The 11,241-nt window shown below is 43.1% G+C and overlaps 1 long non-coding RNA gene across 1 annotated transcript; it reads left to right on the top strand.

The window, feature by feature from the left end:
* The first annotated feature begins 7 nt into the window (after positions 1-7).
* On the top strand, positions 8-11,025 carry LOC108447070. Its single transcript, XR_001862455.1, has 2 exons — positions 8-3,477; positions 3,766-11,025. It is a non-coding gene; the product is annotated as an uncharacterized LOC108447070 (long non-coding RNA).
* The last annotated feature ends 216 nt before the right edge of the window (positions 11,026-11,241 follow it).

Raw genomic sequence — 11,241 nt, 5'->3', positions numbered from 1 at the left:
GGGCGGCTTTGTGGCGCAGGGGCCGGGGCGGGTCCGGTGGCTCTCGGGGCTGTGGCCCCCTGCTCTCCTTCTCCGGGGAGAGGGGCCCGGCGGGGCTGTACCAGCTCCGGTGTCTGGGCCTTGGACGAAGTACGGACTGCGGGTTAAAGAGCAGGGCTGGCCTTGGTGGGGTGGCTGTCAGCAGGGAGCAGACTGGGACATGCCCTTGTCGTACGCCAGGTGACAGCCTGCGCTTCGCTGGTTTAAGTGGTTTTTTTAAGGGCTGTGGGTGGCTCTGTCTGAGGTCTGATAATTGCACTAATGGTGTCTGGGTGTCAGAGACATGCTTCTTGGTGTGACCAGCAGGAGGAGCTTTGCTTCCTTCTAAAGGCCTTAGTATGTCTGGAAGAGGGTAGGTTTCGATTAGATACAAGGCAGAAATTCTTTACTGTGAGGATTGCCCAGAGAAGCTGTGGACACCCTATCCCTGGAAGTGTTCAAGGCCGGGCTGAATGGGGCACGGGGCAACTTGGTTTACTGGAAGGTGTCCCTGCCCATGGCAGGGGAGGGTTAGAACCAGATGATCTTTGAGGTTACTTCTAGCTCAAATGTATAATTCTATGTCCATAGACACATAAAACAAGTTTGAAAAAGTTGAGAAGGCAGACGAGATGGTATAAGACATCTCAGCGTGGTATGGGAGCAGCCAAGCCAACTTGCTGCCCCCGTATTTTACTTGTGCTTGCTGTCTCAGGTTGGCATGGCTTAGCCACCTGACTAGGTGCTGTCTTAGTTTCAGCCCTCTAGCTGGCATGGAGGAAGTAGGATGCAATTTTGAGCAATGGTTTTAGGCTTTCTTGTACTGAATGTTATCCCTGCTTGTTCTAGTGTTTTGTGTTGGGGAATGGGAAATACATGTTCACCAGATGAGAGTAATCTAAGCTCTGTGAGGCTTAAGGCGACTGGAGTTCTCTGAAACCATGTGTGGAAGGCCTGTGCTCAAAACCCAAAGGGAAGATGGTCAGAGTATTGCGTGGCTTGTGAAATAATACCGTTTCTAGTTACAGCTGATTCCTGTGAAATAAAGCACTTTATTATGCCAGGAAGACACTTAATTGAAGAGAGTCGTGAAGAGTTTTGCAGGCTTGCTTGAAGTCTTGGCTACTACCACTGGTGGTACTGCTCAGGTAAAACGGAGATACAAGGGTTTATTTGATACTTTGGCTCCTCCTGGAGGTAAGTACAAGGCATTTGCTCAGGGTATTGCTGCAGAATAACTATTGCTACACAATAACTGAGATGGCGTGTTTGCCCCAGGATACAAAAGTGTTGGAGAAAGGATGATGTGAGATATTCTCTGGTGCAGTTACTTCCCCTGAACATTGCAGCCTTTCAAGACTTGCTGGTACTACAGCAATGTGTGCTGTTCCTTTATCACTTTAGATGCAGCTCCCTTTAGTTAAAGGAGCTGAACTGGTTGCATGCAGTCCTGCAAATAGTCCAGTGTCCTGAGGGTGCTTCTCCTCAGAGCCAGGTTCTCCTGTTTTATCATATTCCTCTCTGAAGAAAATGAATGGTGAGGGTGTAAGGCTCTGTTAATAAAATTCATAGCATCAATAGTTCCATATATATGGAGAATTCTGAATTATAAGTACAGCCCCTCTTATTTCTTTTCTAATTCTGTTTCTTTTCTACGCAGATACCTTTAGATTAGGTGAACTGGGGGTGAAATAAAGGGCACTGGAATGATGACTTGTCACAACAGTTGTTCACTGTAGACTTTAGGCCTATGCTTTTTATCTCTGCAGCTGATACCTGATAAGGCTGATAAGTGTTGCAGTGGAATAGTTGGGTCAAGCTTGGTTATCTTTTCTATAACTGTCAGAAAAAGTGCATGTGAAATCTTCATCCAAGATGGTCTGCTGGCCTAATGGCAGTATGTTTCCTTAAACTGGTTTAGAAACAATTGGTTTTACATGCAGTGTTCCCTTCACTCCCTCCCCATTCCCCTGCAGTCAGTGCTGCCGCTCTGGGGGGGATGCTGTGCGTCCCGCTTTACAGATAATTGTATTTCATTATTTATATCTTCTTTATCTGTAGATGTAGATGCCACTGATGTCTCAGCTGAGGTAGGAAAAAGGAAACAACTTCAGAAACTACTCAAATGAACACCTGATGCAAGAGAGAAGTAAAAGAGTTTTCTTTGTGTGTGTTGTTCACTTTGGTCAGTTTTGGGGGATTTTATACTTGCCAGTGTGTGGATCGGCGGGTTGATCACAACGTGTCAGAGATGTTAATGATGAAATCTGTGTTAAGTGTCTCAGACTTGGATAATCTGTTCACCTGAAAGTGCTACTGTCCAGATCTATCCTGACCCAACAGGCCTTAGTTGCAATGTCTGTAAGAAGCTTCCAGTCCTATTGAAGAAATAAGTGGCGTGTCTGCAGTTCATATGAAGAGGTACAAGCTGACAGTAGCATTGAAAACCCGCTTTGGCATTTCTTAAAGATTGGTGTGCTCTGCTTTAATGCTGTTAATGAAAACTTACTCCAGTGTGTGTCTGGTCCTCAGCCTGTGATGCTGATGGGTTTGTGTGTACTTTACTATGCTGACATCCTACACTGCAAAACCTATGGCTTCTCGTTGCTACTGAAGTGATTCTGGTCACTGAACTCTGGTAAGCAACCACCCTTTTTGCTGACCTGAAGAATCAGTTGAAAGATCCCAAAGGAGGGATGAGGAAGATAAGTAGGAATGTGTGATGACTTTGCCTAAAGAAGAAAATGCTCAGTCTAAGAAATCTTAAGTTCATACATAGAAACCTGTCTTTGTGTCTCAGCGCTCGTCCTGACAAGTTTCCTCTTAAAGAAACTTCAAGCATTTGGATGCTCTAAATTGAGTACTCACTGGGTAGTATAGAAAGCCAGGCTGCATGAGAAACACAGATTTTGAGATGAAGTGTACAGATATATCATGTCATAAATTTTAAGATGTATGGTGATATAGGTCTGCTGTCACTGTCAATGTCTGTGTCAGTGCAGCACAGAGAACTGTTGGGGTTGTTTCAGTTCTTGGAAATTTCCTACCAGGCCTAATGTCAGCCCTGGTAGGAAAATTAACTGGATGAAAAGATTTGCATGTGCTTTCAAACAGAAAGTAGAATATGGTTTCTAAGGGTGATACCATCTATGCTAGTCTTGGCACATAAATTCTGTTTTAATATCGTGTTTTCTTAATTACCCCAGCTCTAAAACTTAGTTGTCTGCAGTCCCCTTGGAGGAAGGAGTGGAAGTGTCACTGACCAACTGCTTATTTCAAAGCCTATGGGGGAAGGGGTGTAAATTCTTTCACATTAAAGTTACTGCTCAGATGATAGTGGATGAAGAAGCTGTGATGAAGGTTGGTTGATTTTAGTTGTTTCCCATTGAGCTGTTTGCCAAAAAGTTTCCGGACCTGCAAGAGGAAAGGTGAGAGGATGAGTTCAGCTGGGTGGAACAGGTAAGTACTTGTATATCATGTTACTGTTTCCAAGTATCTTAATGATAACGCTAAAAATACGTTGTGTACTCTACTTTGTTCTTTGATAGGGGAGCCTGGAAAAACAGGAGGGAGTGGAAGGCTTCTGTGCCTTTTTAAAGTGTTCTCAATGAAATTGTGGGGAGGCAGCTGTTAAACCAATATTTGGAAGAGCCTAGTATTTGTGCATAGCCAAAAGAGCGTAAAGCGACTGGAAATAATTCTAATGACTAATTATAAAGTGTTACCCTTTTTTTTTTTGTCTTTCAGCAAAAAGAAGAGTGCTGTAAGAGCAGTCAAGAGTCAACTTAGCACGGACATGTTCTTCAACTGAGAGATGGCAGCAGTTCAATAGCAGTTACACAAAGGGAAAGGGTGTGCAGGCTGCTGCAAGTCCCTGTGTTCCTAATATCTGGTATCTGAAAGAACTCAGTAGAGAGAAAAAGGTTGTTGCTTCCACAACTTCAAACCCTTTTGAGTTGAAAAGAGAGCTCATCTAATACTGAAACAGGAAATTGATTTTATTTTAGATACTGGGGAAGATAATCACTATGCAGAACTTAAAAGTGCTAGTCAGGACACTGAAAAACTGCAAGTAGCTCAAGTACAGGAGACTCAGAGACTCCAGTTGTGGGAAGCTGCCTTTTGGGAAGGTGCACTAGCAGTGGGGAGAACTTTCTAAACACAAGGAGAATCAAAAGTTCTGCAGCTGTTAGCTACACATGGATGTATCTCTTAAGGTGGGAGGCCCTGACATGACCACTGAAGACCATAAGGCTGTAGGCAGACCACATTTCTTTTAAAAGGATGTATGCCACTGCCCAGCTCAGAACCACCCAAACAGCTTCAGTTTTTGTCAAATACTCTTAGTTCCTGGAACAACAGCTTTTCTCAGTCCACCTAACTGCTGCAGAGCCAGCTGGCTGACTGCAGCTCTGCACTGAAGATAAGCATTCCCACCCGTGGATTGCTGGATAATGGCACACAAACATGGCTCAGGTGGGCTCCAGGGCTGAGCATAAATCTTCTGGCTGCCACTGTTCTGGCTTTAATATACACGATGGGTGCCCCAAGCACTTCCATGTAGAACAAGAAACACTTGGAGTGCATATTTACATGTACTTTTGAGTGTGCACTGCCCTCTTCAGCACAAAGCTCGATCAAACCCTGTATTGCATAAAGCAGTGGAGGTATCACACTGAGGTTATGCTTGGTGTGTACCTGACTCAGTTGCCACTAATCCTGGGAAGGGCTATTTTTGTTGTGATGTGGTAAACCTGAGTTGGTAATAGATACTGCTCAGCTGATGTGCTTATCTGTGCCAGGAGAGCAGCCCATGAGCTGACAAATATTCAAGCATGGTACTAGCTTTTACTTCTTTCAACATAAAAAAAATTTAAAAGGTGGGAGGGGGAAGAGCAGAGGATTTTTAAGAGTCACATAAATTCTACTGAAATTAAAAGCTCACTAAGTATCTTTGTTGAAGGAATACGTTTTGGGAAATTACCTCCTTTGACAAAGGCAATATGAGCCTGTGGTTATGGCAAGCTTCCAACACCATTCCTTCACCCTTTTTTTTTGTGAGGTTGTAGGGGAAAAGTGTTGGATGTAGCGAGAGTGAAAGCCATAACTAGAGGTTACAATTTAATTTTAGCAACTATATTTTTATGTGAAGTGATGCACCATTACTAATTTTCAAAGGCAGTCCTGCACCTAAACTGATACACTGGAATCCCTGGTCATGTGTGCAGGTGTCTTTGGGTTCTTCAGCTGTTTGAGTGTAGTGGTGCAAAATTGCACGTTGCTTCCTATATGATTCAGCTTAAAATACAAGCTTGGGCAGTGTGAGTACCTAAACAACAGTATTGCAGTCAGAGCATTCCTCAGTGCACACAAACCATTTCCTTCTGGGAAGTACTGCTGCACTGTGAAAAAGCATGCAACTCCTAGGACCGCAGCATTTGATCATGTTGCCTGTGGCACAGTTCCCTTGGTTTGCTCTCTTCCTTGCCTTGGACTCTTCACTGAAGCTTTTAGTTTTTCTGTACATTACCACTGGTTGACTCTCTCATTTTTTGAGTGGGGCTTTTTTTGCTGTTTCTTTGCAAATGCCTCTTCCTGGAAAACTGGCAGCAACAGTAAGTATCTCAGGTTCCTAGCCAAGTTTCCAGTCACATGATTTCACTTGCTCCATTTTGTCAAGTTATTTACTTGCAGTGTCCTAAGGATGTAATTTAGTGGACTGCTAGTGAGGAGCTAACCTTCATGTCTTGGCTGCAGTCCCATAGGTCAGGTTTACACAAATCTGCTTCCTCATGAATTCAGTGGCTACTCTTGCAGCACTTGGTTTCCTGATGCACAACTTTATGAAAAAGATAATGTTACACTGCTCTTGCAGAGATTTAAAGATGGTCACGCTAGCGTTGGTCACTTTACCTGCTGCGTTGCATGACCCAGAATCATTTCTGAACCTTGTTCTGCATGCACAACACCTAGGGCTCACGAGGTGAGAAGGCTGTGTTCTTCATGTCTTAATAGGGCTGACATGCCACAATACAGGAAAGGTTTTTCAAAACCAGCATAGAGATGGTTGCTGATGACTTAAGCAACCTTGCTCAGGGTATCTTACCCTCGTGTTCTGGTGTCATGCATATCAGTTACTTTGTTTCTAGTAGGGTCTCTTTGGGCATGCATTCCTAGGTGGTGTATTGAGAGCTTCCTGCTTTGAGCTTTCAAAAAACGCAGTTGCACGAAGCAGAGGCAGCAGTGGCATTGCCAGTTTAAGGAGTTTGGTGTTACCTTCTGCCCTTGCCTTCCCATGCTGTAGTACACCATTCCCTTTCATGCCAGTGCAACTACCTGGAGCGGCATACAGAGCTATCGGTGTCTTAATCAGGGTGTTAACACACACTCCCTGCCCTGGGTATGCTTTTCTGTGGGTCATGGTAGAAGCGGAGGAGGTTTGTAGTTCTGTGGCTTTATGAAACCTGAGTTGGGTTTGTGACCTGGTTGAGAGCATTTGCACCATAGCACAAAAAACAGGTACCTGGGTGCATGTCAGAAGTCCGAAGTCCTTGGGCTTGTTGCTGAAGTGTCTGGCTCATTAAATCATGCATCTAAGGATGTAGTTAATTTTGTGGAAGAGGACCAGCAGTGTCCCTTGTGTAGGTGGGTGCTTTTGTTAACCATGTTTTTCTGTGTTAGGTCTCATGACAGAGCCTTTTTGTGGTTTTGCTGTGTGTAGCCTTCTGACCAGGCAGCAGTAGCTCAAGAGTTGCTGCTGTCTGTAAGCAGCATGAGAGATTGTTCAGTGTAGTCCAGACAAATCCTTGTGCAAACAGCGCTGGAGTAAGATGTGGAACAGTTTTCTTTAAAGTTTGGGGTTGTTTTTTGTTTTGTTACCGAGACTACCAATATATTTTCCTTTGATGGAACTAATTCTTACATATAGGGAGTTGCATGTTACCCCTACACACATAGCCAAATGTAATTTTATAAATAATGGCAGAGTAGATCGGCAAAAGAGAGAACGAGGTACTAAAATGTTTCACATATGATAGGTGAAAAGCTAATCTCAGTTTTCCCTATCAACATCTTTGCAGTGCTCCTGCTACCAGTGAAGGCTGCACTGCTGTGAACTCTTCTGTTCTGATGATGGTGAGTGTTACCCTCTGACGAGGACAATGAGGTGGCAGCTGTTTAAGAGAGATGTGGTGGCTTCACCGTACATGTGCTGCCTCAGTGGATGCCAGCTAAGAGAGTAATTGCGTCCCCCAAGAATTAGATTGTTGCTGCTGTTAACTTTTCTGGAGAAACAAACATGAAGTAGAGGCAGGTGCAATCCTCACATGAGTTGGCAGCCAGGTGGGTGCGGTGCATCACCAGGGATGAAGGGCAGTCACACTTCACTAAGTCATAGCATTGAGGTCCATTTGGCCTCTTGAAAATTCCTGCCCACAGAAAGCTCCTCTCATCTCCAGGGCAGATTGTGACTGGAGCAACTGCTGTCCCAGTGCTACCTCCTGGAAACACGGGGGTGATGAAATGGAGTTTATTTTACTAGGTCAAATGAGAATAAATGAATATTCTTCATTATAAGTATTTATACAATAGTAATTAATACATATTTTTTTAGTGTAAATTGTTTACATATCTGGAAATCTAGGCATATATGTATATAAAATGTATATTTTAAATACGTTTGTATACATTGTTTTATGTATTATTAATTAATAATTTAACAGTTTTTAAAATATAGATTAGTAAATTGGGAGAATCATGGAAGAGGAGAGGAGCTTTGTGTTGTTGGCAGACTCATGGGATGGAGAAGCTATTCCCTCTTGATAACAAATCAAACGCAAATGTCTGGTCCCCAACAGATACAGTTGGCGTGAACTGTTTTGTTAAAGTGTCTGCTCACATCTGTCTTTTAAACTCTCATCCTTGAGAGGGTGGATTAACCTTGTCATGAGTACTGAGGCATGTGACAGGCTTGGCCATGAAAGCAAGGATGTGAGGGGTCTCTCACAAGTTTCTGTCAACACCTGAGTGATGTGGCTCTCCGGGATGGGTGGCATTGCCACTGTTCATTCTGAGTGGCATTGCAGCCTCATTCGCATGGGTTTGATGGTACCTCAGATATCCCAGCCTTTTGCTATAGTCAGTTTTCTGCTACCTGAAGGTAAGTTTAGGTACAAATCACATCAGCCAAGATCCTAGGTTTGGAATATGCCTGCCTCAGTCATTCTCTCTGGTATGAGTGGCTCTGCCTTTTGGGTACTGTCAATTTATCATCTTATTTCTCCCAAAGGAAACATGCACCCTGAATGCTCCCTGTGCTCTGGCAGTGCTTTATGTGTGCAACCTCCAGGTAATGTTCACCTCTGTGGATGTAAGGGGATAGCTATCCCAGTCTTTCCTGAATTTACTGCTCAGCAGTCAGTGACATAGCAAGAAAAGCAAGGCATTATTTTGCTCACATCCACCATCCACAGATGGCATTTGGTTTTCACCACCATTTTGTTTCTAGCTAATACGTAGGTGTGTGCTAACACACAGGTTTTCCCAACTCCCTTTTTTTTTTTTTCTTTTCTACTTTTTCCTTGTCACCCATACATAGTACATTGCACTCAGTGTTTAGTGTGTGAGAAACCCTAGGATAATTCCCTATAGTAATAATTTGTTAGCTGTGGGGAGATGGGGATTTTGGTGGCTGCAGAATTCCGTCTATAGCATCCCATCATTATAAAGAAAAAAGTACGCTTGGAGGAAAGAGCCCTCCTTCTTGAATCTGGGTGGGGAAAGAGATGTAATAACACTTCAAAAGTAGGCCAAAAGTGCTCTTCATGTGCTGAGTTTCATATTTTTAACCTTTTCATTTTAAAATTTTAAAGTAGTACCTTCTATTTCGTAAACTGATTACACCTGAATAAAAACAGATCTCTGTAGACAATTGCCTCAAATACCTCCAGTACAAAGTGGTGTTTTGCAGATGCCCAGGGAAGATGCAGACCCACTGTATTGCTGGGAACCAACCTGTCACAGCTGAAATACAATAGTGCAAAAAGCCATCAGCAGGCTGAGCAAACCCAGCCCTTTGTACTCGTTATGTCTACGGTGTTCTGTCTGAAAGCTATTATCCCTTGGAAAGCTTGCTGACACATTTTAACAAGGAGAATCAAAGACTTAGCAGTACTTCTGTAGGGTTCCTCTAATTCTATGTTTCATAATCATAGTCAACTACTGCTCCTTCTTTAATAAGGATTATATTGGAAGCCATCCATAGATAAATGCAACTTCTTGATACAGTTTTAACTATTCACCCATTTTCATATGGCCTGATTTTGACATCAGCAGATGTGTTCACACTTCTGAGTCCAAGATACGTGGCTTTGTGTTATTTCTTTAGAAAACAGTAAAGGACATAAAAGAAGTGCTAATTTTCAAAACAGAAACATTAGATTTTTATTTTATTTTAAATAAAATGAATGCATGCAGGTGGTTGTGCAAGTCAGTACAGGGCTTGTTTGGGCAGGGTTTGTGGTTTCCTAGCCCACCTGTTTTGCTTGCAGACTAGCAAAGAGAGCACGGTGTGTGTTAGCAGTCATAAATCCTGCTCATGTCTTCTTCCATGGCAGACTCCTAGGGACATGGCTGTAAGGTGAAACCCGGTCTGGATGTAGCTGTAAAGGGAGGGAGGGAACGGCAGAGCTCCCCGCTGCAGAACCCGAGGCACCCTGTAACGCGAACGGGCACAGAGAGGCCTCCCTCGGTCCCTCCCCCTCCCAGCTCCCCTCAGCTCCCCTGAGACACTGCTCAGGTCTTCAGGGTACCCGAACACTACGGGGTGCTGCAAAATGCTCGTCGGGGGCGTTGATCTCTGCTGGCTCTGAAACTGGAGAGGCTGCTGTTCGTGCTGGCCCACTGTAGCGGTGGGTGTCCACCAGCAGAGGGTGGCTCTAAGACCGTTTATGTATTGCTTTAATGTTTAAACACAGTACAGTGTGAATATTGAGCGTGACGGCTGTAGTGCTTCCTTTATTTCCTAATACTTCATCTTTAGTTAGTAATTACAAGAAAAAAGTGTCTAGCAAAGATTTTAGTTTCAGCTTTTCCTCACTGTTTTGTTTTTGGTTTTTTTTTTCCTCTGGCATTATTCTTCCAGGTGAGACTAACCAAATATAGTCAAATTTAGAAAGATGGGTTTGAAATAATGTTGGTCTTGATTGGGAACTACTTCTGCCTAGGAACAAAGTATTTGAAATAAATAACTGCATAAGTTGTCAATGCTCTAGCATTTATTAGTGATTGAAACGTAAGACACTAGTAGTGAACAAAGTAGTTTCCCTGAACTTCAGACACCTAACAGATGCCCAGTCTGTGCCTGGGCTTTCCTTGCAGTCTGTGGAGAGGACTGCACACATCCCAAGGTTGATTTCAGCACCTCTTACCCTAATTCAAGAAAGTTTAGAGAACACAAGCTATCAGGAGCCTGAGCCCAAAGAGCATTTGTGTGTGCATAATTATTCTCACGTGGAGTCCCACTATGTGCTACAGTTAATGACTAGATAGTTAATTATGTGAGTAGCTTATGTAGGAATGGGCTCAATTCTTGTGCCTGTATTGCAGGGAGACTAATTTGTCTCTTGAGATGTCTGTTCCTTTCCGTTGACCACAGAGGAAGCAGAGGTTAGACTAGCTCAAAGTTAGATATCTGACCTCCACATCTAGCTGAGATACAGCTCAGCTGCTGTGCCTGCAGGCTGCTGCTGCTAACATTGGGTAATACTCTGCCTCATCTTTGAAGGTCTGCAACACTTAATAGATTTTATGGATCTGATTTCACATATAAGGGAATAAAGTGTGACAGTTAAAGTCACGTAATTAGTAGACAGCCATTAACTTTTCTGAAATCAGTGGAATTCCACATGGGACCATGTGTGAGTGAATAAGTAGTTCAGGCTGTTGTTGACTGGAGACCTGTTGAGAAGCTATTCAAAAAAGTAGTAGTAAATGATGATGGAAAATGTTTCATGTTCTAATATATCGTGATTTATATTCTGAATTAGATGTTGTGTTCAGAATTTTCCTATATACCTTTAAGTAGTTTTGAAAGATTTGACCAAAAATTCAAACATTTCTGTCCTTTATTTCAGTTTATTTGCCACTCAGAAATTATTTTCAAAATGGAATTCCTATCTAAAGTTCTTTAATTAAAAAACCCAAACACCTGGGTACCAGCAGTAT

This window comes from Corvus brachyrhynchos, unplaced genomic scaffold (genome assembly GCF_000691975.1).
Source record: "Corvus brachyrhynchos isolate BGI_N302 unplaced genomic scaffold, ASM69197v1 scaffold44, whole genome shotgun sequence".
NCBI lineage: Eukaryota > Metazoa > Chordata > Aves > Passeriformes > Corvidae > Corvus > Corvus brachyrhynchos.
Note: the sequence above shows the minus strand (reverse complement) of the source record. Positions and strands in the feature narration are given on the sequence as shown.